Source organism: Grampus griseus (assembly GCF_964374135.1).
Source record: "Grampus griseus genome assembly, chromosome: 1".
Taxonomy (NCBI): domain Eukaryota; kingdom Metazoa; phylum Chordata; class Mammalia; order Artiodactyla; family Delphinidae; genus Grampus; species Grampus griseus.
In genome coordinates this window covers 25,252,420-25,275,168 of record NC_139017.1, presented here as the reverse complement: position 1 = coordinate 25,275,168, position 22,749 = coordinate 25,252,420, and the positions used below count along the sequence as shown (strand labels likewise).

General features: G+C 42.0%; 1 protein-coding gene across 2 annotated transcripts in view; it reads right to left on the bottom strand.

The window, feature by feature from the left end:
- Window positions 1-22,749, bottom strand: part of SMYD3 (SET and MYND domain containing 3) — a 711,390-nt gene that overhangs the window by 163,187 nt on the left and 525,454 nt on the right. The window lies entirely within an intron of this gene.

Here is a 22,749-nt window from a genome sequence, read left to right as displayed (position 1 = left end):
TTGGTCATAATATAAACTATTATCAGTGTATTAGGAGAAAGAAACAAAGTAAGGTGAGATTTTTTTTTTCTTCCATATTTAAATTTACTACATTGGGAAACTTGTCTACACATTGATATACTGGACTCCAACTATAAGAAATCTTTAAATAAACTAAAAATTTTTTTCAGGATATTAGTCTGAGCAGAGGAGGTAGGGATAGAAAATTTAAGAAAACTAGCTCACATGTAGGGCTCAGTTTTAAAGAACGAAACTAACAAAAACTCTGCTTATAGTTTCTGAATTATATTCTGTGATTAGTTTGTGGCCTGTTCTTCAACCACAGTGCTACATATCACAGATGAAGCCTAGCAGCTCAACACCAAGGAAGGTTAAAATGTGTTTAGTAAAGTGTACCTACGGAGGCCAATAGAACTTTAGGAACATTTTCAACAATGATTTTTGTTGAAATTAAAAAAAAAAAGATTTTCTGTTTAATGTTTTTGGAACACAATAATCCTCTTTACCTTGAATAATTAAAAATAAAAGAGCTAATGGATGTAATACTGATCTTGGGTGGCCTTAGCCTGCAGTGGCTTGAAGCAGGGTTTCAGTTCCCGGCCAGAGGTTGAGGTTGGGTCACGGCAGTGAGAGGACCAAATCCTAGCCTCTAGACAAGTGGTCAGTGACAAAGCCCTGGCCCTTTGGCTTTGCAGAAAAGAATTCCCGCAAAGATGGAAAGTTGTGAAACAAGTAAAGTGTTTATTAGGAGAAAAAAAGAGTGTAGTATGTGTGGATAGACACATGGGCAGACTCAAAGAGAGAGTCGCACTCTCCTGGTAGTTTAAATCACTTATATGGGGCATTTCTTCTGGGTTTCCTTTGGCCAATCATTCTGATTTGCCTGGTTCATAGTCCGTATTTGGTAATATCTCAGGATCCTCCCATGTGTGCGAGTACATCTCTCAGCCATGATGGATTCTATCGAAGAGGCCTATGGGTAGGCCTTACTATGGGGTGGCGCCCCCTCCCTTTTTGATCTCCAAGGACCTTTCTAGTCGGGAAGGTCTTCTTGACTTCAAGAATGATAAATATGTGGTCTCTTATCTTCTATCTGGGCAGGGCCCAGCCTCCTCTCTCAATTGTCTTGCTGTTCTCATCTTGGAGTATCGGTCCACAGAGAACCAATCTCCAATTGCTTTCCCGGGGGCGGGGCGGGGGACAGACAATCTACCTTCTGCCTCAATACTTTTAAGTGAAAAGAAACTACCATGTAACACATTAGGCATAATACCTTTACATGTTAATGCAGGGATGTGATTAAATCAGAGATAAGTGGTCAAATCCTGAGAGATCAACACTGTAATTACGAAAAGTATATTTCTCCTTAGACTTTACACATTTGCCCTGGTATAAATATTTGTAGTGGTCACATACTGCTAATCTTTCCCAGACGAGTGTTTTAAAGATGCTAGGTAAAATGCAGTTGGTAACTCTTTTCCTGAGCTGCTGTTCAGTGGCAATTAAATAAATCAAGGATGCAGATCAAATGAGACAGATACAGGAGTCAATGTAGAACCAAGGCAAAAAGGTAAGCTAAGGCAAGTGGTAGTTCATTCCAGATTCAGTTACCAGTCAGGTCATATCTCTGTATCACCTCTCACATTCATCCTTTTCTTTCCATTTCCACTACTTCTTGGACCTTCAACGATCTTTTTTTTGCAACTTTCCAAGGTAGGCTCTCTGCATCCCCTCCCACCCATCTTTTTCCACTCCATTCTTTAAACTGCCACCAGATAAAGAGAAATATGAGATCCACCTAGTGGCTGCAGAATAAGGACAAAATTCTTTAGCATGACATTAAAGGTCCTCAATCTATCCTCATCCCTCCTTTCCACCACACCCAGCCCTCACTGTCTGTTTCAGTTACACTGGTCTCTTTGTCATCCCTCAGTTGTGTCCTGTACTCAGGTGGTGTTACGTTTTTCTTAACACTGTTTCCTCTTTAAACAAATTCTTCCCTCATGATCTGAGTTGCTCATAATTTTATTCATCCTGCAAGATCCAGCTGAGGCGGCACCTCCTTCAAGAAGCTTTCTTATAACCCATTAATTTTACTTCTCTATACTCTCCTAGCCTTTATTCATACAGCATTTATCACATTCTACTTTGAATTGAAGCTAATTATATAAAATCAATCTCTATACTAGACTATAAGCAACTGAATCAACGAGTTACATCTCTTAAGCACTTTGTGGCATTTACTTGCTAATACGTCTTTTCTATTTCAATAATCCATAAATTTCCTGAGGTCATGATCCACACCTCCCTTTAAAAATATTTTAAATAAAAAATTAAATACATATTTTAAATATAAATATAATACTTAATATAAATCTATGTCAAGGTTCTATTTACCCACTGAATAAACAGAAATTACCTAGAGCTTCCCATATTGGTAGAACAGTACAATAGCTTTTGTGCTCCCCCATCTCACTCATTCCCTCTCCATCTTCCAGTGATAATCAAAATCTTAATTTTGTGTTTCTTATTCCCTTGTTTTTATGATAGTTCATCCCATATGCATGTATCCCTAAACAACATATTGTTTATTTTTGCACGCTTTTGGTTTCTTATGAACAGAATCATACCGCGTTGACGGTTGCAACTTGCATGTGTTTGTTTTTGTTTTTTTGGTTCAACATTATGCTCCTAAGATTCGCATACACTGATGCGTGTAGCTGTAGTTCATTCATTTTCACTACCTAAGAGAACCTCCTGCAAAGGAGCTCTGGGAGGCACATATGTGAAAAACGTCCATAGTAACATCCTTTGTAAACGCAAAAACTGCAAATGACCCAAGTGTTCCTTACCAGGAGGCTAGGCAAATAAATCATGATATTTTCTACGCTTGCACTTACTAATGTGTCTGGCATACTGTAAGCCTCCATGAGTATTTTCTGAATAGATAAATGGACTTGAGGAAAGACATACAACTGATTCACCATGGCCTCCTCCTCTGAGCCCAACACATGCTTAGAGGCTCAGTACTGAGGCTGGCACTGGAAAATACTCATAAACTGACAACTCAGATAATTTGCGCTGAGCAAGTGAGAGAACAAAATGGAAACTGTGACGTGGGAATGCCTACCACAAGTTAGGTGGACGGAGTGTTAATTCCGTTAGTGTTAATTCTACCTGCTTACTTTTGAGTTCCTAGTGTTAGTGTTAATTCTACCTGCTTACTTTTGAGTTCCTACAAACCACTGTGGTTCATAAGTATCCCTCTCTCCCTCTGCAACCCTCCTTCTCCCCCACCTCCTCTATCTCCTTTGCTACTCCCTTCTTCTGGATGAATCTGCTCTGGTACACCTGGGAAGGATTTAGGGATGGTGGTAAGAATTGACTTTCGAATTTCCCTTCTCTGCCGACCCATCTCAAGCTCTGACTCAGTCCAATGATAATTACATTCTGTTGGGCAATGATTTGTCTCTCACTGTGTCATCATTTGAACATTGTATACCCATTTTAAGGCAGTTGAGCTACCCTGCTTATTTCCTTTTTAACATATTTGATGTCAGCTCTTGAGCAAAACCAACCCCCTAGAAAAATGATCACCATCCCAGCATGCTATTAGTCTATTTCTCATTTTACTGAAATAGAAACTACTCCTCAGGATAACACTGCCGGTAAAGATGCCAGGGAAGACAAATTACACCAAACCAAATGAGTATGCGTTTATCTGCAGCGCTTAGTCAATTACTTTCAAAGAACTGGTACAGAAAATAATGAAAAGGAATTAAAGCCAAGACTTTAAAGACAGTAAAGACTGTCAACTACAGACAAGTTTTTCCATGAATTTCAGTATTATTAACGGAAGTTCATCTCACTTTGAGTTGCCTTCCTCATTTTACCATGGTCATAATTTAGACCTGACTATTGAGCCAAAAAAAAAAAAAAAAAAAAAAAAAAGGCAGGGGTGCCTGTGGAAAGAAAGGAAGGGAAAAGGTCATTATTCTGACACACTAGATATACAAATAAATGCTACACATCATCCTTTCCTTCACTTCTGCTTCGTCATTAAATCTCCCTCCTCCCCCTTTCCCATTGCTCCACTAGATTCACTTCCTCTTCCACACTTCCCTTGCCTCTCTTTTTTTTTGTTTTGTTTTTGTTTTGTTTTGTTTTGTTTTTTTTGTGGTACGCGGGCCTCTCACTGCCGTGGCCTCTCCCATTGCGGAGCACAGGCTCCGGACGCGCAGGCTCAGCAGCCATGGCTCACGGGCCCAGACGCTCCGCGGCATGTGAGATCTTCCCGGACAGGGGCACGAACCCGTGTCCCCTGCATCGGCAGGCAGACTCTCAACCACTGCGCCACCAGGGAAGCCCCCCTTGCCTCTCTTGATAAAGATCCTTGGAAGGGGTTAAAGAGTGGCCGGTCCTTACTCTTTAACTTCAACTTTCCTTTGGGCAAGGCTTTTCCTTTCTAATTTGAGTTATGATTTCACTGCAAATAATTCAACTCTTTCTATTACACCCTGGCTCTTTCCTGGGGTTGCTGTATTTCTTACATGTGCTTTAGCTAATGCACACCCTCTGCTCCCGATATATTGCTACTATATTTGGGTAGGTTCAAAATCCTTCTTCAAACAAAATATATCTGTCATATAAACATTGTCTCCTCCACATACTTCAGTCAAATCTAGTAGCTTCCCTGACCTTTTTGTCTGACTCTCCCAGAAATCCTCCTTATCTAACTCTCTTAGGTAAGCCTGCTAAATGCAGGATATCTGGAAAAGACATAACTTACCTTTCTAATTACTTTCTCTCTCAAAGCCTTAGGAAGTAATAAGGGGAATCTTTACTTTGGATTTAATTTCACTCCAAAATGTAGAATTGTGTGGTTAGGTAAAAATGACAGGATTCCTGCCCCAAAAAAGGCCAGTCTAATGACAGAGTTCACAACAGCCAAGGTAGGGGCTCTGGATGTAATTATTACAGAGACTTTAGGAAAAGAAGGGAAACTAATATTCTGAATAGCTACAGTGAGTCAGGCACTATGTGAGGTGCTTTCACTCATCCTTCTACCTGTACAAAAGTTAGGGAAAGTTAGCATCAACCTCACTTTACAGATGAGGAGACTAACGCTTAGAAAGGCCTAATGCCGGTGTCAGGATTTGAATCCGGAGTTTTCTGGTCCTCTCACTCTGAAGCAGGACAAGTTAAAGTTGACGGCATCTTAAGAGGGGTGAAGGCCTGACAACACAACGGCACACAAGGCAGGCGGCTGCACAGTCTGCTCCCACATTCTTCCCCACCTTCCCTCCTAGCACTTGCCATACATCTCCCTTCCCCCAGCCATAGAGAGCATTGTACTGTTCTCTAAAGCGATGTGCTAATGAATGATTCTGTGCCTTCCCGCAGGTTGTTTCTTCTGTCTGAAATGCCCCTGCTTCTTTCTTCATCTACTTATCTCCTATTCCAGACCCCAGCTCAAGGGTCACGTCCCTCAGGAAGCTTTTCCTCACCTGGTTCCAGTCTGATTTAGATGTACTTCCTGCATAGCAAGGTACACACCCCTCCAAAGCACTTATCCCGCTGGACCATAATTGCTCATTTATTTGATGGTTTCCCCTAGTAAGCTGTAAAGTTACTCCTGGAGGGGAGGAGCCACATCTTATTCCATTTTGTGTCACTAGCACATAGTGAATGCCTGATCCATCAAGGAAGAAAACTGGGACAACTGGACAGAACTCAGAGGGTAGTCCAACTGGGATACGCATACAGAAAATCTGTAAGAGCTGGACTGTCCATCTCACGGACCGGCGTTCAAGCAGAAGCTAGATAATAACCCATCGTGGGTGGTAAAGAACTCCTAACACCACGTGCGGAGTGGTGCAGGTGAGCTAGCACACCCATTCTAGCTCAGATGGTCTGTGGTTCCTGACGACTCCTGACCAAGTTCTCTGATGAAGATGAGCTGACGTCTCAGAAGCTACCATGGCACGATACCAAGAAGACAGACACAGGAGTCAGAAAACCTGGGTCCTAGCCCTGACTCCACTCTGTGACTTTAGGGAGACACGTCATTTCATCTCACTTTCCCCATTTATAAAATCAAAGGTGAAAAGAGAGTTGGGTAAAGGTGTCCAACTGGATGGCCTCTCAAATGCCTTCCTACTCAAAGAAAGGCTTCCTGTTTGTTTTCCCATCATTTGCTGTGTTCTTATGCGACATATTGATACCAGTGCCCAAAGCCCTCTGCCCATCTATCTTGCACCAAAACTTTTTTCTCTGTCTGATGGCTCTTTTTCTAAATAGTAAGGTATGATATGCATAGAAAAAATTGAGTAAAACCTACGTATTTTATTTGAGTGCACTGGACAGGATGACTCCTGGGAAAAAAGTTAGTAAAACAAATGAATGCAGGTCAAATCCAAGTCCAAGGGGACACTGGTATTGACTTACAAAATTTAATCAGCTGCACTACAGTAGACACTTAGTATTCATGAATTTTACACTTGCATATGTGATGCCGAAGGTACATGATACATGATCATTTGTAATTTTATTGAGAAAGATATTTGACTCCTTGCTCTAAGGCTGATGTCCACAGGAAAAGGTCCATTACCTAGTGACTGATTCATAGGCTCTGTTATTCTTGGCTTTTGTAATGAAAGCAGAAACTTGGGTAAAATGGAACAAACTTTTTTCTGTCTGAAAATGATCCTGACGTGAAAATTAACTGATAGTGTTGGTGACAGAAGTGAATCAGTCTATAGAATAGCCAGAAATTAGCTTTATAAATTACTTTAATCCTGAATTTATGGAATCATTACATATCTGGGTTACTTAACTTTTTCAATTATACTTTACATTTTTCAGGGAGAGAAAGGGAGAATTACACGTTATATGGCATATTTACATTTGGAGATTTACAACTGCCCTGGGACATATTCCATATGAATGCCAAAGGTCTCCTCTGTGGTATTTAGCCCCTTAAAATGGCAACAGTAAAAAAAAAAAAAAATTCCCCCCCTCCCCAAATCAACTCAGTTTAGTGAAATGCTACCAGATGTCTTTGAAAATTACTGAGGGAAGGCAGAGTTAGATAAGGTTTAAGCGTTTGTAGGTATCTGAAAAGAACTGAAGATAATCACAAACTAGGGTTCATTATCTACTCAATTTTCTCTCAGGCACAACAACAAAGAAGTTTCAAATGCTTCTTTGCAGAGCTGCACAGGCTCATTCTAAACTGAGTCAACCCTGATTTCTAAGAACATAATTTTGAACCAAATGATTTTCTTGAGTTTTCCACTTTTCCCCCATCAGCTGGCTAAGAGAAGATATCTGGGCTATAACTTCATTTTTAAAGGGAATGAGTCTTTAGAGAACACTTCATCTTGTCAGCATTTTGGATCTAAATTTCCTTCTCATCCTCTCACCCTACAGTATCAGCTTGCATAAGACACAAAGTAAAACGCACAGCTGTGAACATACAAGATGGCTAAGGAGGGCAAAGCAGACAAGTTGCTAATTAGCTCTCCAAACTGGACACTCAGACATAGCAATCATCATACTCTCCTACCTGATATTTCTGGAAGAGTTTATGTAAGTAATGGAAAATTTAAATGCCGTCATATAATTCTACATTTTCCCACTCTAGCTCTGAACAATGTTCTGGCTGTTAAGATGCATGACCTATTGCAGTGGTTTTCACACTGTGCCCTCAGGAACCCCTGGAGACAGGGAGAGAGAGGAGGTAGAATCAGGAGAGGTCCCACGTCCCCTAAATCCATTTTACTACAATTCATCTTTATTATGAGAATGGAAGCTCCATGAAAGCAAGGATATCTACCTGTTTTCTTCACTGACATATTCAACAAAAACTTTTGAATGTACAAGTGAAAGGATGGATGAATTGTATGCTTAAGACACCTGGGCACTGTCCTGGTTGGTTTTCACAGCCACCCTCTGAAGCAGGTACAGTGGTCATCTTCCTTTTACAGATGAGGCACCCAGGCAATGTGGTTTCAGAGTCTCAATTCAATCAAATACTGCACCACACTATACAGCCTCCCACGTGGCCCAGCAGCTTTTTCTCATCTACTTCACATAAGCTAGTTCCCAGCACTAGACTAAAGAAAGGGTGGGTGGTAGAGAAAAAAATATGCCTCAAAACCATTGACTTGGAAGAGAGATCCAAAGGCTGCAAGTAACAAGTCTCACTCTTGCTGTTTTTACCGCCACCTCTGGGACTTCAAGCAAGTGGCTGAATTTCTCACTGCTGCAGGTTCCCTCATCTCTCTCCACCGTTTATCTTGCAAGGTTACCAGACGTGAAGTGATTAGAGAATCCTGATGTTGTCAGAAATACAATTTTGCTAACACTAGTTCCAGAACTGTGAAACAAGGGGAAGGACTAGGTGATCACTACACTCCTTCTAAAGTTCAATGCCTCCATGATGAAAAGACTTTGTGCAGGGCTGTCCCCATGGTTATTTTATTCTTGAACATCCTTTCTGACTGAGCAAGCCATATGGCTTTTGGTTCGGTTACCAGGCAGCCTGGCCAAGTTCCTATCAACATGTCAAGCAGATGAGGTGGAGGGGGGAGGAGAAACAGAACCCTGCATGTTGGTTGTGCTGAACGCTAAAGAGAAAACAGAGACACAAAATCTTGGGCCAAGGTTTGACCTCAACAGCTGCAAATCCGATCATCTCAGTGTTTCATTATGTTTCTAGAAACGTCCATGGAGGAAAAATCACAGTAGCCTTTAATATATGATAATGCCTCCCGTGGGCTTACTTCTGGTATGATGTTTTAAATACGTGACAAAACCCAAAAAGCTACAGTTTCAGATCTTGCCAGAAATCGGGATTTTACTTGAACTGTATAAGAGTCATGGGGAGCTTACTGGGTAAGACACGAAGTCCTTCTTTATAAGCTCTTATAAAAGTAGAAACTGTGGGATTGCTATACAGTTCCTGCTGCTGGCATTGTGTTCAGGAAAATAAAATGGTCCAAAGCCTGTTTTATTTATTTATTTATTTATTTCAATGCAGAGATACTTTTATTTTTAATTTTTTAAAATACATCTTTATTGGAGTATAGTTGCTTCACAACGCTGTTAGTTTCTGTTGTACAACAAAGAGAATAAGCCATATGTATACATATATCCCCATATCCCCTCCCTCTTGAGCCTCTCTCCTACCCTCCCTATCCCACCCCTCTAGGTGGTCACAAAGCACCAAGCTGATCTCCCTGTGCTATGCGGCTGCTTCCCACTAGCTATCTATTTTACATTCGGTAGTGTGTACACATCAATGCTACTCTCACTTCGCCCCAGCTTCCCCTCCCTCCCCACCCGTATCCTCAAGTCCATTCTCTCTTTGTCTGCGCCTTTGTAACTGCCCTGCCACTAGGTCCAGCAGTACCATTTTTTTAGATTCCATATATATGCATTAGCATATAGTATTTGTTTTTCTCTTTCTGACTTCACTCTGTATGACAGACTGTAGGTCCATCCACCTCACTACAAATAACTCAATTTCGATTCTTTTTATGGCTGAGTAATATTCCATTGTATATATGTGCCTCATCTTCTTTACCCATTCATGTGTCAATGGACATTTAGGTTGCTTCCATGTCCTGGCTACTGAAAATAGTGCTGCAATGAACATTTTGGTACACGTCTCTTTCTGAATTACAGTTTTCTCAGGGTATATGCCCAGTAGTAGGATTGCTCGGTCATATGGTAGTTCTATTTTTAGTTTTTAAGGAACCTCCATACTGTTCTCCATAGTGGCTGTAACAATTTACATTCCCACCAACAGTGCAGGAAGGTTCCCTTTTCTCCACACCCTCTCCAACATTTATTATTTCTAGATTTTTTGATAATGGCCATTCTGACTGGTGTGAGGTGACACCTCATTGTAGTTTTGATTTGCATTTCTCTAATAATTAGTGATGTTGAGCATCTTTTCCTGTGTCTCTTGGCCATCTGTATGTCTTCCCTGGTGAAATGCCTATTTAGGTCTTCCATTCATTTTATCATTGGGTTGTTTGTTTTTTTTGATGTTGAGTTCCATGAGCTGTTTGTATATTTTGGAAATTAATCCTTTGTCCATAGTTTCATTTGCAAATATTTTCTCCCATTCTGAGGGCTGTGTTTTCATTCTGTTTATGGTTTCCTTTGCTGTGCAAAAGCTTTTAAGTTTAATTAGGTCCCATTTGTTTACTTTTGTTTTTATTTTCATTACTCTAGAAGGTGGGTCAAAAAAGATCTTGCTGTGGTTTATGTCAAAGAGTGTTTTTTCTATGTTTTCCTCTAAGAGTTTTATAGTGTCTGGTCTTAACATTTAGATGTTTAATCCATTTGGAGTTTATTTTTGTGTATGGTGTTAGGGAGTATTGTAATTTCATTCTTTTACATGTAGCTGTCCAGTTTTCCCAACACCACTTATTGAAGAGGCTGTCTCTTCTCCACTGTATGTTCTTGCCTCATTTGTCATAACTTAGGTGACCACATATGCGCGGGTTTATCCCTGGGCTGTCTATCCTGTACCATTGATCTATTTTTCTCTTTTTGTGCCAGTACCATACTCTCTTGATTACTGTAGTTTTGTAGTATATTTTGAAGTTGGGGAGCCTGATTCTTCCAGCTCCATTTTTCTTTCTCAAGATTGTTTTGGCTATTCAGGGTCTTTTGTTCTTCCATACAAATTGCAAAAATTTTTGTTCTAATTCTGTGAAGAATGCCATTGGCAGTTCAATAGGGATTGCAATGAATCTGTAGATTGATTTGGGTAGTATAGTCATTTTCCCAATATTGATTGTTGCACTCCAAGAACATAGTATATTTCTCCACCTGTTTATGTCATCTTTGATTTCTTTCATCAGTGTTTTATAGTTTTCTGAGTACAGGTCTTTTGCCTCCTTGGGTAGTTTACTCCTAAGTATTTTATTCTTTTTGTTGTGATGGGAAGTGGGATCGTTTCCTTAATTTCTCTTTCTGAGTTTTTGTTGTTAGTGTATAGGAATGCCAGAGATTTCTGTGCATTAACTTTGTATCCTGCAACTTTACCAAATTCATTGATTAGCTCTAGTAGTTTTCTGGTGTCATCTTTAGGATTCTCTATGTATAGTATCATGTCATCTGCAAACAGTGACAGTTTTACTTCTTCTTTTCCAATTTGTATTCCTTTTATTTCTTTTTCTTCTCTGATTGCTGTGGCTAGGTCTTTCAAAACTATGTTGAATAAGAGTGGCGAGAGTGGATATCCTCGTCTTGTTCCTGATCTTAGTGGAAATGCTTTCAGTTTTTCACAAAGCTCTGTTTTAAAAACAGGATGAGATTTCCAGTTTCTGGTCCAACATGTAAGGAGCTTAGAGGTCACCACTCCATCCTAACAACAAGTAAAAAGTTGAACAAATGAAAAATCCATGATTCTTCTCAAAACTGTCAGAGAAGTGAGGTCACAGGGCAGACTGCTGCCCCCAAACTGGAGAGACAGTTGCAGAGAATCACAACCTACAGGAAGCAGAAACCTCCAGGGGAACCAGTGCTGGCCCAGGAAAACCTAAACTATAATTGACAAATTGCTGGAGGCTCAATGTGGGCAAATCTGAGACTGAAAAACTCCAGGGGACCCAGTGACAGGGGACCCCATACCTTTGTGAGTTTTACCTCCAAGAGCTCTACCAGGTCCTCACAGTGAATACTGGAGAAAAATCCTTTCATGCTTCTGGCAGAGGAAGGGGAAAAGGAACCATGTTGACAAACACCACGGAATTCTGTTCTTCACAAGGCCTGGCCTTGGGTGAAGCTATTTACCCCTGCTGGAGTTTTATCAGAGCCTAAATGCCCTGGGGAAGGGAAATACCCTACTCCATCTTGAATGCTTTAGCCATCTTGTCCTACCTGGGAGGGGGGATAAAACAGAAGCACAGTGAAGTCCACAGCCCAGGGTACATGCTCACCCAAAGACTGAGACCTAACCACAGGGCTACAGAACGCTTCCCAGTCCCTCACATCTTGTGAAAGGCCTATTTAGAGCAGTTCCTTTTATCCTCTGCATCATGTCTGCCTTTCAACAAAAAATGACAAGGCATAACAGAAAGCAAAAAACACAGTTTGAACAGACTGAACAAGCATGAGAACCAGAATCAGGTATGGTAGCTATACTGGAATTATCAGACAAGGAATTTTTAAATATTGATTTATATGCTAAGGGCTTTAATGGAAAAAGTAGACAACATGTAAGAATAGCTGGATAATGTAAGCAGAGAGATGGAAATTCTAAGAAAGAGTCAAAAAGTAATGCTAGAGATGAAACACAATGTAACAAAAATGAAGAATGCCTTTGATGGACACAGCTAAGGAAAAAAATAAATCTCTGAACTTGAGGATATGACAATAGAAACTTCCAAAATGGAAAAGCAAAGAAAAAAAAAAAAAAAGAACAGAATATCCAAGAATTGTGGGGCAACCATAAAAGGTGTAACAAATGTGTAATCGGAACACCAGAAGGAGAAGAGAGAAAGAAACAGAAGCAATCAATACTTGAAGCAATAATGAATGAGAATTTTCCCCAAATTAATGTTAAACATCAAACCACACCTCCAGAAGCTCAAAGAGCCCCAAGCAGGATAAATGCCCAAAAAACTACTCCTAAACATACCATATCTAAGCTTGAGAAAATCAAAGAGAAAGAAAAAATCTTGAAAGAGCCAGAAGAAAAAAGAACCTTACCTATAGAGGAATAGGAAAAGAATTCATCTGACTTCTCCTCAGAAACAATGCAAGCAAGACAGTGGAGTTGAAATATTTAAAATATTGAGAGAAAAAAAAAAATCACCAACCTAGGCTTTCTCAGACAAAGAAAAATTTAGGGAGTGTGTTTCCAGTAGACCCATCTTGCAAAAAATGTGGAAAGAGTCTTCAGAGAAAAAGAAAATGATGTAGGTCAGAAAACTGGATCTACATAAAAAAAGGGAGAGCAACAAGTGAAGGTAAAATAAAACTTTCATCTTTCTTATTTTTAATTGATTTAACAAACGAAAGTTTGTTCAAAATAATAACAGCAATGTAGTCAATTATGTATGCTTATATATAAGTGATGTGAATGACAGCAATTACACAAAGAACAGGGAGGAGAAATAAGGATTATTTTGTTATTATAAGGTACTCATACTATCCATGAAGTGGTACAGAGTTATTTGAAAGTTGACTTGGATTAGTTGTTAAATATATATTGCAAACTCTAGGGCAACCACTAAAAAAAAAGTTTTAAAAGACATATAATTGATATGCTAAGAAAAGAGAGAAAACAGTATCATATAAAATACAGCTTTTTTATAACTGCCAAAACCTGGAAGCAACCAAGATGCCTTTCAGTAGGTGAGTAGATAAACAAACTGTGGTACCTCCAGACAATAAAATAGTCAGTGCTCAAAAGAAATGAGCTACCAAGCCATGAAAGACACGGGGGAAAGTTAAATGCGTATTATTTACTAAGCGATGAAGCTGATTTGAAAAGGCAACATGATGATTCCAACTATATGACATTCTGGAAAAGGCAGAACTACGGAGACAGTGAAAAGATCAGTGTTGCCACGGGTTAATGGGGAGGGAAGGATGAATAGGCAGAACACGTAGGGTTTTTAGGGCAGTGAATCTACTCTGTATGATACTATAAGGGTTGATACATGCCATTAAACATCTGTCCAAACCCACAGAATGTACAACACCAAGAGTGAATGCTAAGGATGTGTCAGTACAGGTTCACTGACTGTAACAAACGTACCACTGTAGAGGGGGTGTCAGTAGTGAGGTTGTGCTTGTGTGGGGAACCCTCTGCACTTTCTGTACAATTTTGCCATGAACCTAAAACTGCTCTAAAAAATAAAGTTTGTTTAAAAAGATGATTTTCAGGAGCATATTCACTAAAGCCTTGACAACCACTTTCCTCCTTCTTTCTTCTTCTTCATCACGATGATTATTTTCCTGCATTATTTAGCTATTCTTAGCAAGAAAACAATATATACATATTAAAATGTGAAAAACAGAGGAAAAAAGAAAAATTACCAAGAGTTTTCCAACTGGGACTACAATTATGGATTCTTTTCTAAGCTTTTTTCTAGGCATAGATGAAAAAACAGTCTGCTTAGCTCTGGCTGCTAAAGATCTGGCCCTTGGGGAGACAGACCTTTAGATAAGCCAACACCCCTATATTCTCCTCACCCTCAACCTCTGCTGCGCCTGAGGTCTGGGGCTCGCTCCGGAATCTGTAACTGCATATGACGGGGCACTGCCCCTGGTTATAGGGAGTAGAGGGGCGGGTTTTATGCAGTCTCTCAAACACTCCTTCTCCTTCAAGCTCCCACGTCAACCCATCCTCCTCAGTACCCGGCTTCTTCAATTTCTGAGCCTTTCCAGAGTTCTGCAGGAAATCTGCTGCTTCTCTTTGGCAGCCGCTGCTGTAGGCACTTAGATCTCACCAAGCCGTACCCTGTGAGTGCAGCCATCAGACCTCCGATGGCCTTCTGTCTTCATCGCTGGTGGACCAGTGTTGTAGGTGACTGCTGGTCTCATCAGTTCTACTCACTCTTCCCATCATTGTCGGGGGATGGATGATTTTTGAGAGAAGAAAGAGGCTGAAAGGTCTTTATTCATAATTCTTTTTTTTGCGGTACGCGGGCCTCTCGCTGTTGTGGCCTCTCCCGTTGCGGAGCACAGGCTCCAGACGCGCAGGCTCAGCGGCCATGGCTCACGGGCCCAGGCGCTCCGCGGCATGTGGGATCTTCCTGGACCGGGGCACGAACCCGCGTCCCCTGCATCGGCAGGCAGACTCTCAACCACTGCGCCACCAGGGAAGCCCCCATCATAATTCTTAATCTTATATGATATTCTAGTATTATATTCTCTGTATTATTATAGCTTTTTATATATTTCATTGTCTGTTAGGAAGATACCCATTTCAAATATGACTAAATGTTTCTGAAAGTCTTTTTTTTTTAAAATTATGAATAAGTTGCCAAATAAATGAACTGGAAAAAAAGTTCAAAATTCCAAATACCATTTTCATATGTGGAACTTCCTCCATCAGCTCCTAAGATAATGCCAGGCACATAGCTGGTGATCAATACCTGTTGAGTGATTACGAACAAGCTGTTTGGGAAAAGTCAATAGCATAGCAGCATTTATGGAAACCTGGGCTTGTCCCTGAAAATCTGTTATACTGTGAATTGTTTTCAGTCTGAGAAGCAAAACAGGTTGGCCTGTGACCACATCTGGTACGTATATGTACCTACTATGATGGGTGTTGGGCCATAAAAAATGAAGCATCTGTAACACAGACTTAGTTCATCTGGAGGGCTCACCACTGGGCTGCTTATTGTGTGACACAGACTTCCTGGGGCCCTCAGATCAGGGGCAGGCATAATTTAAGAATTTCTTCTTAATTAAAGCAACAGAGATCAAAGACCTAAACAGAGCGGTAATGACAGAGCACTAAATGCAAAGTAAATGCATCATTCCTTGAATAATTCCAGTTGTGACTAATTTACCCAAATAGCCATAAGGAGAAATCAAGTTTCAATGAAATGGTTGGTGTAAGGCAACAGGCAGGAAGAGTGGCATGAATTAACGTCTTTATATTTCCACAGCTTATGCACCACTTCGAGGGAATGTTAAATTTTTAAGCATCTACCTTGTGGCACAAGGGTGTTTCTTAACTTCTCCCAAACCTTGCATCCTGGACCAGTATACTGCAGTATTTATTCATACCTCTGGGAAACATCTGTGACAAAGTTAATGTTCCCTGAACTCGATAAATGAAAACCCAGATTTCTCTTGCTCCCTAACAGCTTCTATGGATAATGTCACTTCTCCCTCAGTTTATTTCCACACTACTCCAATCTACACACTGCTGTCAGAACAATCTTAGAACACAGTTCTGAGCACGTTAATCCTCCCTTCAGAAATGGCCTCCTTCTGCTTCCCAGCTCCTGGCCTAAAACCCTCACCTACGGATACACTCAGATCTCCTCAAAATGAACTACTCTTTATTCCCTGACTAAGCCTGCAACTTTCTCACCTCCGCGCCTTTGCCCATGCTGTGTCTTCTTCCTGAAATGCCCTTCATCAGACAATTGAAATGGCAATCATCCTGCAAGGCCCCCACTCCTTTTTTAAGAAGGAATGGTTAAAACTTTTCATTTTAACAAAATCATTCAGAATCTGCACTACGTTGAAAAAGGACACTATCTAAAACAGAGGGTAAAAGCAGCTCAAGGCCAAGTACATTTTGTTACCAACACATGTTACACACACCACTCTGAGGCAAAGCAGAAGTACTGGATTTTTTGTTTTTTGCGGTACGCGGGCCTCTCACGGCTGTGGCCTCTCCCGTTGCGGAGCACAGGCTCCGGACGCGCAGGCTCAGTGGCCATGGCTCACGGGCCCAGCCGTTTCACGGCATGTGGGATCTTCCTGGACTGGGGCACGAACCCGTGTCCCCTGCATCGGCAGGCGGACTCTCAACCACTGCGCCACCGGGGAAGCCCCTAAGGTACTGGATTTTGAAGTCAGATACATGTGGGTTTACATCCTGGCTCTGACATCTTTTAATCTCGTGACCTTGTTTAAGTTATTCAACCTTTCTGAAACTGAGCCTTCTCCACTATAGAACAGACATAATGATATCTATGTCACAAGTGGAGATGGTAGACACAAAACACACATTTCCCATATTCCAGTGAATAATTCTGTGCTGCCCGTGTCCCTCCTACGTTGTTACTTTGGGCCTTTTCAGGTCTCTTTCTCTTGCCGGTCACTAATGGAGGCTTAGTTCCAAGGGCTAGTGGAAGATGTCTCCACAGGCTGTTGAGGAAACGTCCCCTCTCCGCATCCCTGCTCACGAGGGAAGCTGATAATATTCTACATTAGAAAACTCTGAGACTTCCAGACTTCAGGGATTGCTACTGTGTCCTGTGAAAGCAACTTGTAAAAAGCATGCAATTCTGATTGTTTTCTCGGTTAATAACGTGTTACCCTGGTAGTACCATGAAAACTGATCTATTTCCCCCCAAATGTAAGTACTTGTGAATTCTCTTCATTAAATCAGAAGGGGAGGCAAGATAAAATAAAAATAAATCTGCAGAATTTATTTCAACTAATAAATTGAGAGCCTTGGATGAATTAAAACGAACACAGGGTCACTGTGAAAATTAATCTCAATAATGAATTAATGACTTCAGTAGACAGAACATAAATCATAGCAACAATGTAACAACTGCAACCCCTTCTTCCAACAGTAGTGATGGGAATATTCTGCCAGAGCTTACAGTACACACGCTTTCAAGGCCTCAGCCAAGACCTCTCTCTACTACAGTCGGAGGAAAGCACAAGCAAAGCTCTCGTGTCTGAATCAGCTGAGCTTCTTAGCCAGGGTATCTGGCTGACCCTGTTCTCCCTGCTGAATTTGCCATCCCGTTGTAAATCGGTCAGCACGAACCCAGAAACGTACTCCGTTCATTTACTTAATAGCATACACCTCTTCACAGGGCAAAGGGTTTTGAGGAAATCCAAACTAACAGAGGAGGGGAAAAGGCCGGAAGTATGGATTCCTCTGCTGGAGATAAATGGTACCTATCAAAGGCACACACAAATCCCTGAATAAATACCAAGAGCATTCCTCTGTGTTGTTTTAAAATTCAGACTACATTAAGAAAAGAGCAAGGTGACTTATTTTTCATCACACCGCTAAGTCTTCACTCCGTCAGAACGCTATTAGCATTAATGGGAGACTTTATTACCTCTCAAAGTATGTGTAAAAACCAAGTGTCTCTGAAAAGTATTATTTTGTTGGCATTTATCATAAGAACGATCAAAACAACCTACAAAAATGTCAATGTTTCATTTCAATACCTAGTTGCCCCCCAAACTGGCTATTGCACTATTTTAGTTTATACAATCTATTAACAGAACACACACTCTAGTCTGATTAGAATGCATTATCCTTCCTGAGGGAAAACCTGAAGCTCCTTTGTGGTAGGCCCTTGGTGTACACAGTCCGTGATACTTAAAACGACGCTGTGGGATAGGTTTCACTAACCCCCCTTTTCAGAGGAGAAATCTCAAGCTTGGGAAGATTAAGAAACCTGTCCAAGGTGACATAGCTGGTAAGTGACTAAAAGAGATTCAGACTCCAAAGCCCAGCTGAAGTGAGCCATGCGTTGTCCTCTCTGTGTGGTCACCTCCAATCACTGAACCGCTTGCCCCGATGATTGCTGGTCTCACGGGACCTCGGGGCACCACTGACCCCTCACTTCAACAGACCCGAGTGAGCAGGGGGCACTGATCTGAATGTATTCATGTCCTCGAACATCTTAATAATTCGTGATGTCAGATCGCTCTCTTGTCCTCACCTGTATCTCCTGAAAGCAGAGGTCAAGGAAATCAGATTTCGACTCCTTAGCATTATGCTGTATTTTCATTCCACTACTAGGTCACGGGCACTTCAGCTGCTGGGTAAGTCTGGTTGGAGACATGCTTCTGAAGCCATAAGTGCGTTAATGTACATGAAGCTCTACCGTCAACTCCAAAGGGTTCGAGGACAAGGACGAAGCGTTTGATGGCGATGGGATGGGGAGAAGAGCACGGACTTTGGAATCTAACAGTTAGGATCTGCGCCCTCCACCTTACAACCTGGTGATCTCAGGCAAACAGGTTAGCTAACCTCTCAAAGTTTAGTTTCTTCATCTGCACAATGTACAGAATGATGCTTACACTGCAGGCTGTGTTGTTCACCAACATCTGTTCCCAGGCTCAGCAGTGAACTAAGTTTCCAGGGCCAGGCTTGGTCACGTGGCTAAGCTTCTCCCCAGTGGAACACAAGTGAAAGCTTGGGGAGCTACTTCTGGGTCTAAGCCTCGAGACTGTGGGCTGGCCCCTCTGTGCTCTCTTTTCTCCTTCTTGGTGGATAGAACCTACGACAAGCCGCTAAGGGATGGTGGAGAAACGCCATGGAAGGAACCCGGAGCAGAGCCCCAGCCATCTACTGGTGAGAAACAAACAAGCGTCTATCTCCTTCGAGCTGCTGAATTATTGTTGCGTCCCACTGTTACAGCAGCCTGGCCTTATGTTAACCAACAGAGTATTTCCACCTATCACAACGCCTGGCACAAAGCAGGCACTCAGTAGATAAATGATGACACCACTACTACCTTGACTACCACGCAAAGCACCTTACTGCCCACACAGGTTGCGTGGCTCCACGGCCGCAGACCCCACTGCTGCCCTCAGCTACGGGAAGGAAGAGTTATGAGATGAGGAAAAACAAAGACAAAACTTCCACCTGAAGAGGAAAGAGCTTTAAGTTGTTTTCAAAGTGCACAGCGCTGTGATAAAATAGCTATATGCTTTGCTGCTTTTGCTGGGGTGACCGTCATGTTTTTGAGGTTACAGCAGGAAAGTCTGCAGACACAGCACTAGAAGGAATTTCAGGAGGCCATATAACTAGGGGTGTCTGTGCTGCACACAGGGTATTCACGCAATCTACAAATATCCATTAAACACCAGCTGGGCACCAAGTGTTTACTAAATGATGGAGGAACAGACATTAGTTCCTCCCTCTACTTTCACAAGAGTTTTATCCAAATAAAACCAGGTGAAGGGCTTCCCTGGTGGCACAGTGGTTGGGAGTCCGACTGCCGATGCAGGGGGCACGGGTTCGTGCCCCGGTCAGGGAAGATCCCACATGCCGCGAGCGGCTGGTCCCGTGAGCCATGGCCGCTGAGCCTGCGCGTCCGGAGCCTGTGCTCCGCAACGGGAGAGGCCACGACAGTGAGAGGCCTGCATACCGCAAAACAAAACAAAACAAAACAAAACAAAGGATATGGTGAAGCCTCAGCCACCAGGACCTCAGAATGTGGCTTTCTTTGGAAACAGGGTCACTGTGGGTGGGATTAGTTAAGAAGAGGTCACACTGGAGACAGGGAGCCCCTAATGCAATACGAAAGGTGAGCCTTGTAAGAAGGATATATGAAGAGAGATGCAGGGAGAACTCCACATGCAGATGGGGGCAGAGGTTAGACAGATGCACCCACAAGCCAAGAAGCACTAAGGATGGCCCGCCGTCACCAAGAGAGAGGAGTGGGCCAGCCTCCCCCTCAGAACGCTTAGAAGGGGCTAACTCTGCTGACACCGTGATTTCAGACTTCTGTGCTCCAGAGCTGTGAGAAAGTAAGCTTCTGTTGTTTTAAGCCACCCAGTTTGTGGTACTTTGTTTTTGTTTATTTTGCTTTGCAGCTGCAGGAAACTAATACAGTGTCCAAATTCAGATGTCTAAAAAACCTGTGTCGGCCAAACAACACATCTGTGGGCTGGATCCAAGCCCCAGCAGCCAGACTGCCTCTAATTCAGTGCTTACTATCCAAGGGGTAGTCACATTTCTGCTGAAAAACAAAAACGCTATTATAAAACTTTTTTTTTTTTTTTCTGGCCAAAATATTCACTCTCCGGATGTTACAAATCAGCATATGTACTTGTAAAGAGCTGAATTATCTTTCAGGGTTTGGAGGTTAGAAGCATGGGTTCAGACTGCCTGGGTCAGCCCTGCCGCCCACCAGCTGCGGGGTTTGGGCTCTCTGCGCCTCAGTTTCCTCACCTGTACTAAATGGGGATGATACTATAATGTGCCTCACCAATGAGTACACAGGGCACGCTGGGCAGCCTTCTGAATGACACAGAGGAAGGAAAGCTCAGCGGTCCAAGCAGTGCACTTTCTATCACAGGCTGGATCATTTGACTGCATTTTGCTGTGCATTATTTTCTGTTTGCTTGATTGTGAACTTGTCTAGGACAGGGCCTGTGTTTCGGGCATTTTCACCTTCCTTGCATGTATGTGATAGACAGTCAAACGCACTGGGGAAGGGCGGCAGGAATTTATTTCATCTCTTCGACCTCTGTGACTGTGAACTCCTTGAGGGCAAAACCTGAGTTTTGTATCATCCACAGTGTCCGGCATCAACTAAAAGGTTATGCACAGAGTAAATGGAAGTCCTTCTGCAGGAGAGATGTCTGTGGCTGGGTCACTCCGCTCTATCAAGCTGGAAAGGGAGCCAGAATTCAATGCTTCCTTCCAAGTTCAGTGCTTGGAGCTGAGTTTGCCTATTTCCTTTCTGCTCACCGCACACACATAACATGTAGAACAAATCAGGGTGATGCTTCCTAACTGAGGACTCTGGGAAAACCTATTAAACCCAAGGCAGAGAAAACAATTTCGAAAACATGACAAATGCAGCGGTCAGTAATGTTGCAATGACCGGCAAATGCTGAGCAATGCACTTACTCTCTACGGCTGCCTGATGCTGCTTGGAGAGATGCCTTACAGTCTGTGAAACAAAAGCCTAGTCCAGACTGTGTGATATGGATGTTGCCGCACCAGATCGCTGGCATTACCTGGACAAACAGCCCATGATACACCAGCCACCTGTTATAAAGTTTTATTGATACTCGGCCCTGCCCATTCTCTTACATATTGTCTACGGCTGCTTGTTCAAGGACAGAGTAGAATAGTTATAACAAAGACCAGAAAGCCTAGAAAGGCCCAGAAAGCCTAAAATATTTACTGCCTGGTTCTTTACAGAAAAGTCTGCCAACCTCTAATCTGAACCATCTTGCTGTGATTATACTAAAATTTAAGCTCTAATAGGACAGAAACCTTGCCTGTCTCACACAGACCTCTATCTCTGATGCTTTGAATATCTGGTTTATAGCAGGTACTCAATAAACCTCTGAGTATAGAATGAACACTTAAGCCAAATAAATGTTGAGATTCTATGACAGGTAGTAGCAACAACACACCAAGTACTAGTGGGATGCCTACAGGGCCAGGCCAGTGTCCAGAGGCTCTGTCCCCTTGGAGGGGACAAACCATGAGTATCTTCGTGCAGCAACTGGATGTCCCTTGGTTAACTAAGTACGTAGGAGCCCTCTGGCAGCCCAGGCTGGACAAACAACCAGGATGTAATGATTACAAGAATTCGATAATGCTGGCCTGTCAGGACAGATTAAACCTAACTACGAAGAACCTTTCAAAATCCTTTTTCTATATATATACATTTACATTAGAAATGTTTTAAGGGAATAAACACTTGCAAAGCAGTTCAAATTTAAGGGTTCCCTTACACAGTTGAACCCAAAACAGCTGTCAGAAGCCAAACATTTATAAACACAAATGCTCAAGGTACTGAGAAAAAAAAAAAAAAGACTCTCAGATCTGAAAGAAAAAGCCCAATTTAACCTGCCATAACAAAAGCAAAGAAAGAAACAGAAAAATCAGACATTTCTGAGTAAGATCCTTTAGCGTTAATATTAAAAGCATGTGCAAGTTCTGGCTCCAATAAAATTGTTCATGGTTAGATTCAGAGTAAGAAAGGGTCCTTTAACTTGGAAAATGATCACATGGAACTTGTTCCATAAGGGAAGATTTTGATATTATTTTCCTCTTTCTATTTTTTTCCTCTCACTCAAAGAACTCTTGCTTCCATGCACGTCTTCAAGGCAGGCTTGGATGGAAGACTCTCCCAGTCCTGCCTCCAGGGATTTGGGGCAAAATTCATGGTCACTGGGACCCTAAGCACTGTAGTGTCTTCTTTTCGGGAGGCCTATAGAGCTGTAACTCTCTCCTAATCCAGGCATATTCTCCCTTAAAATTTTTTGGGTAATACTGAATTACCATCTTTGAAGGCATTGGAAGTTTTA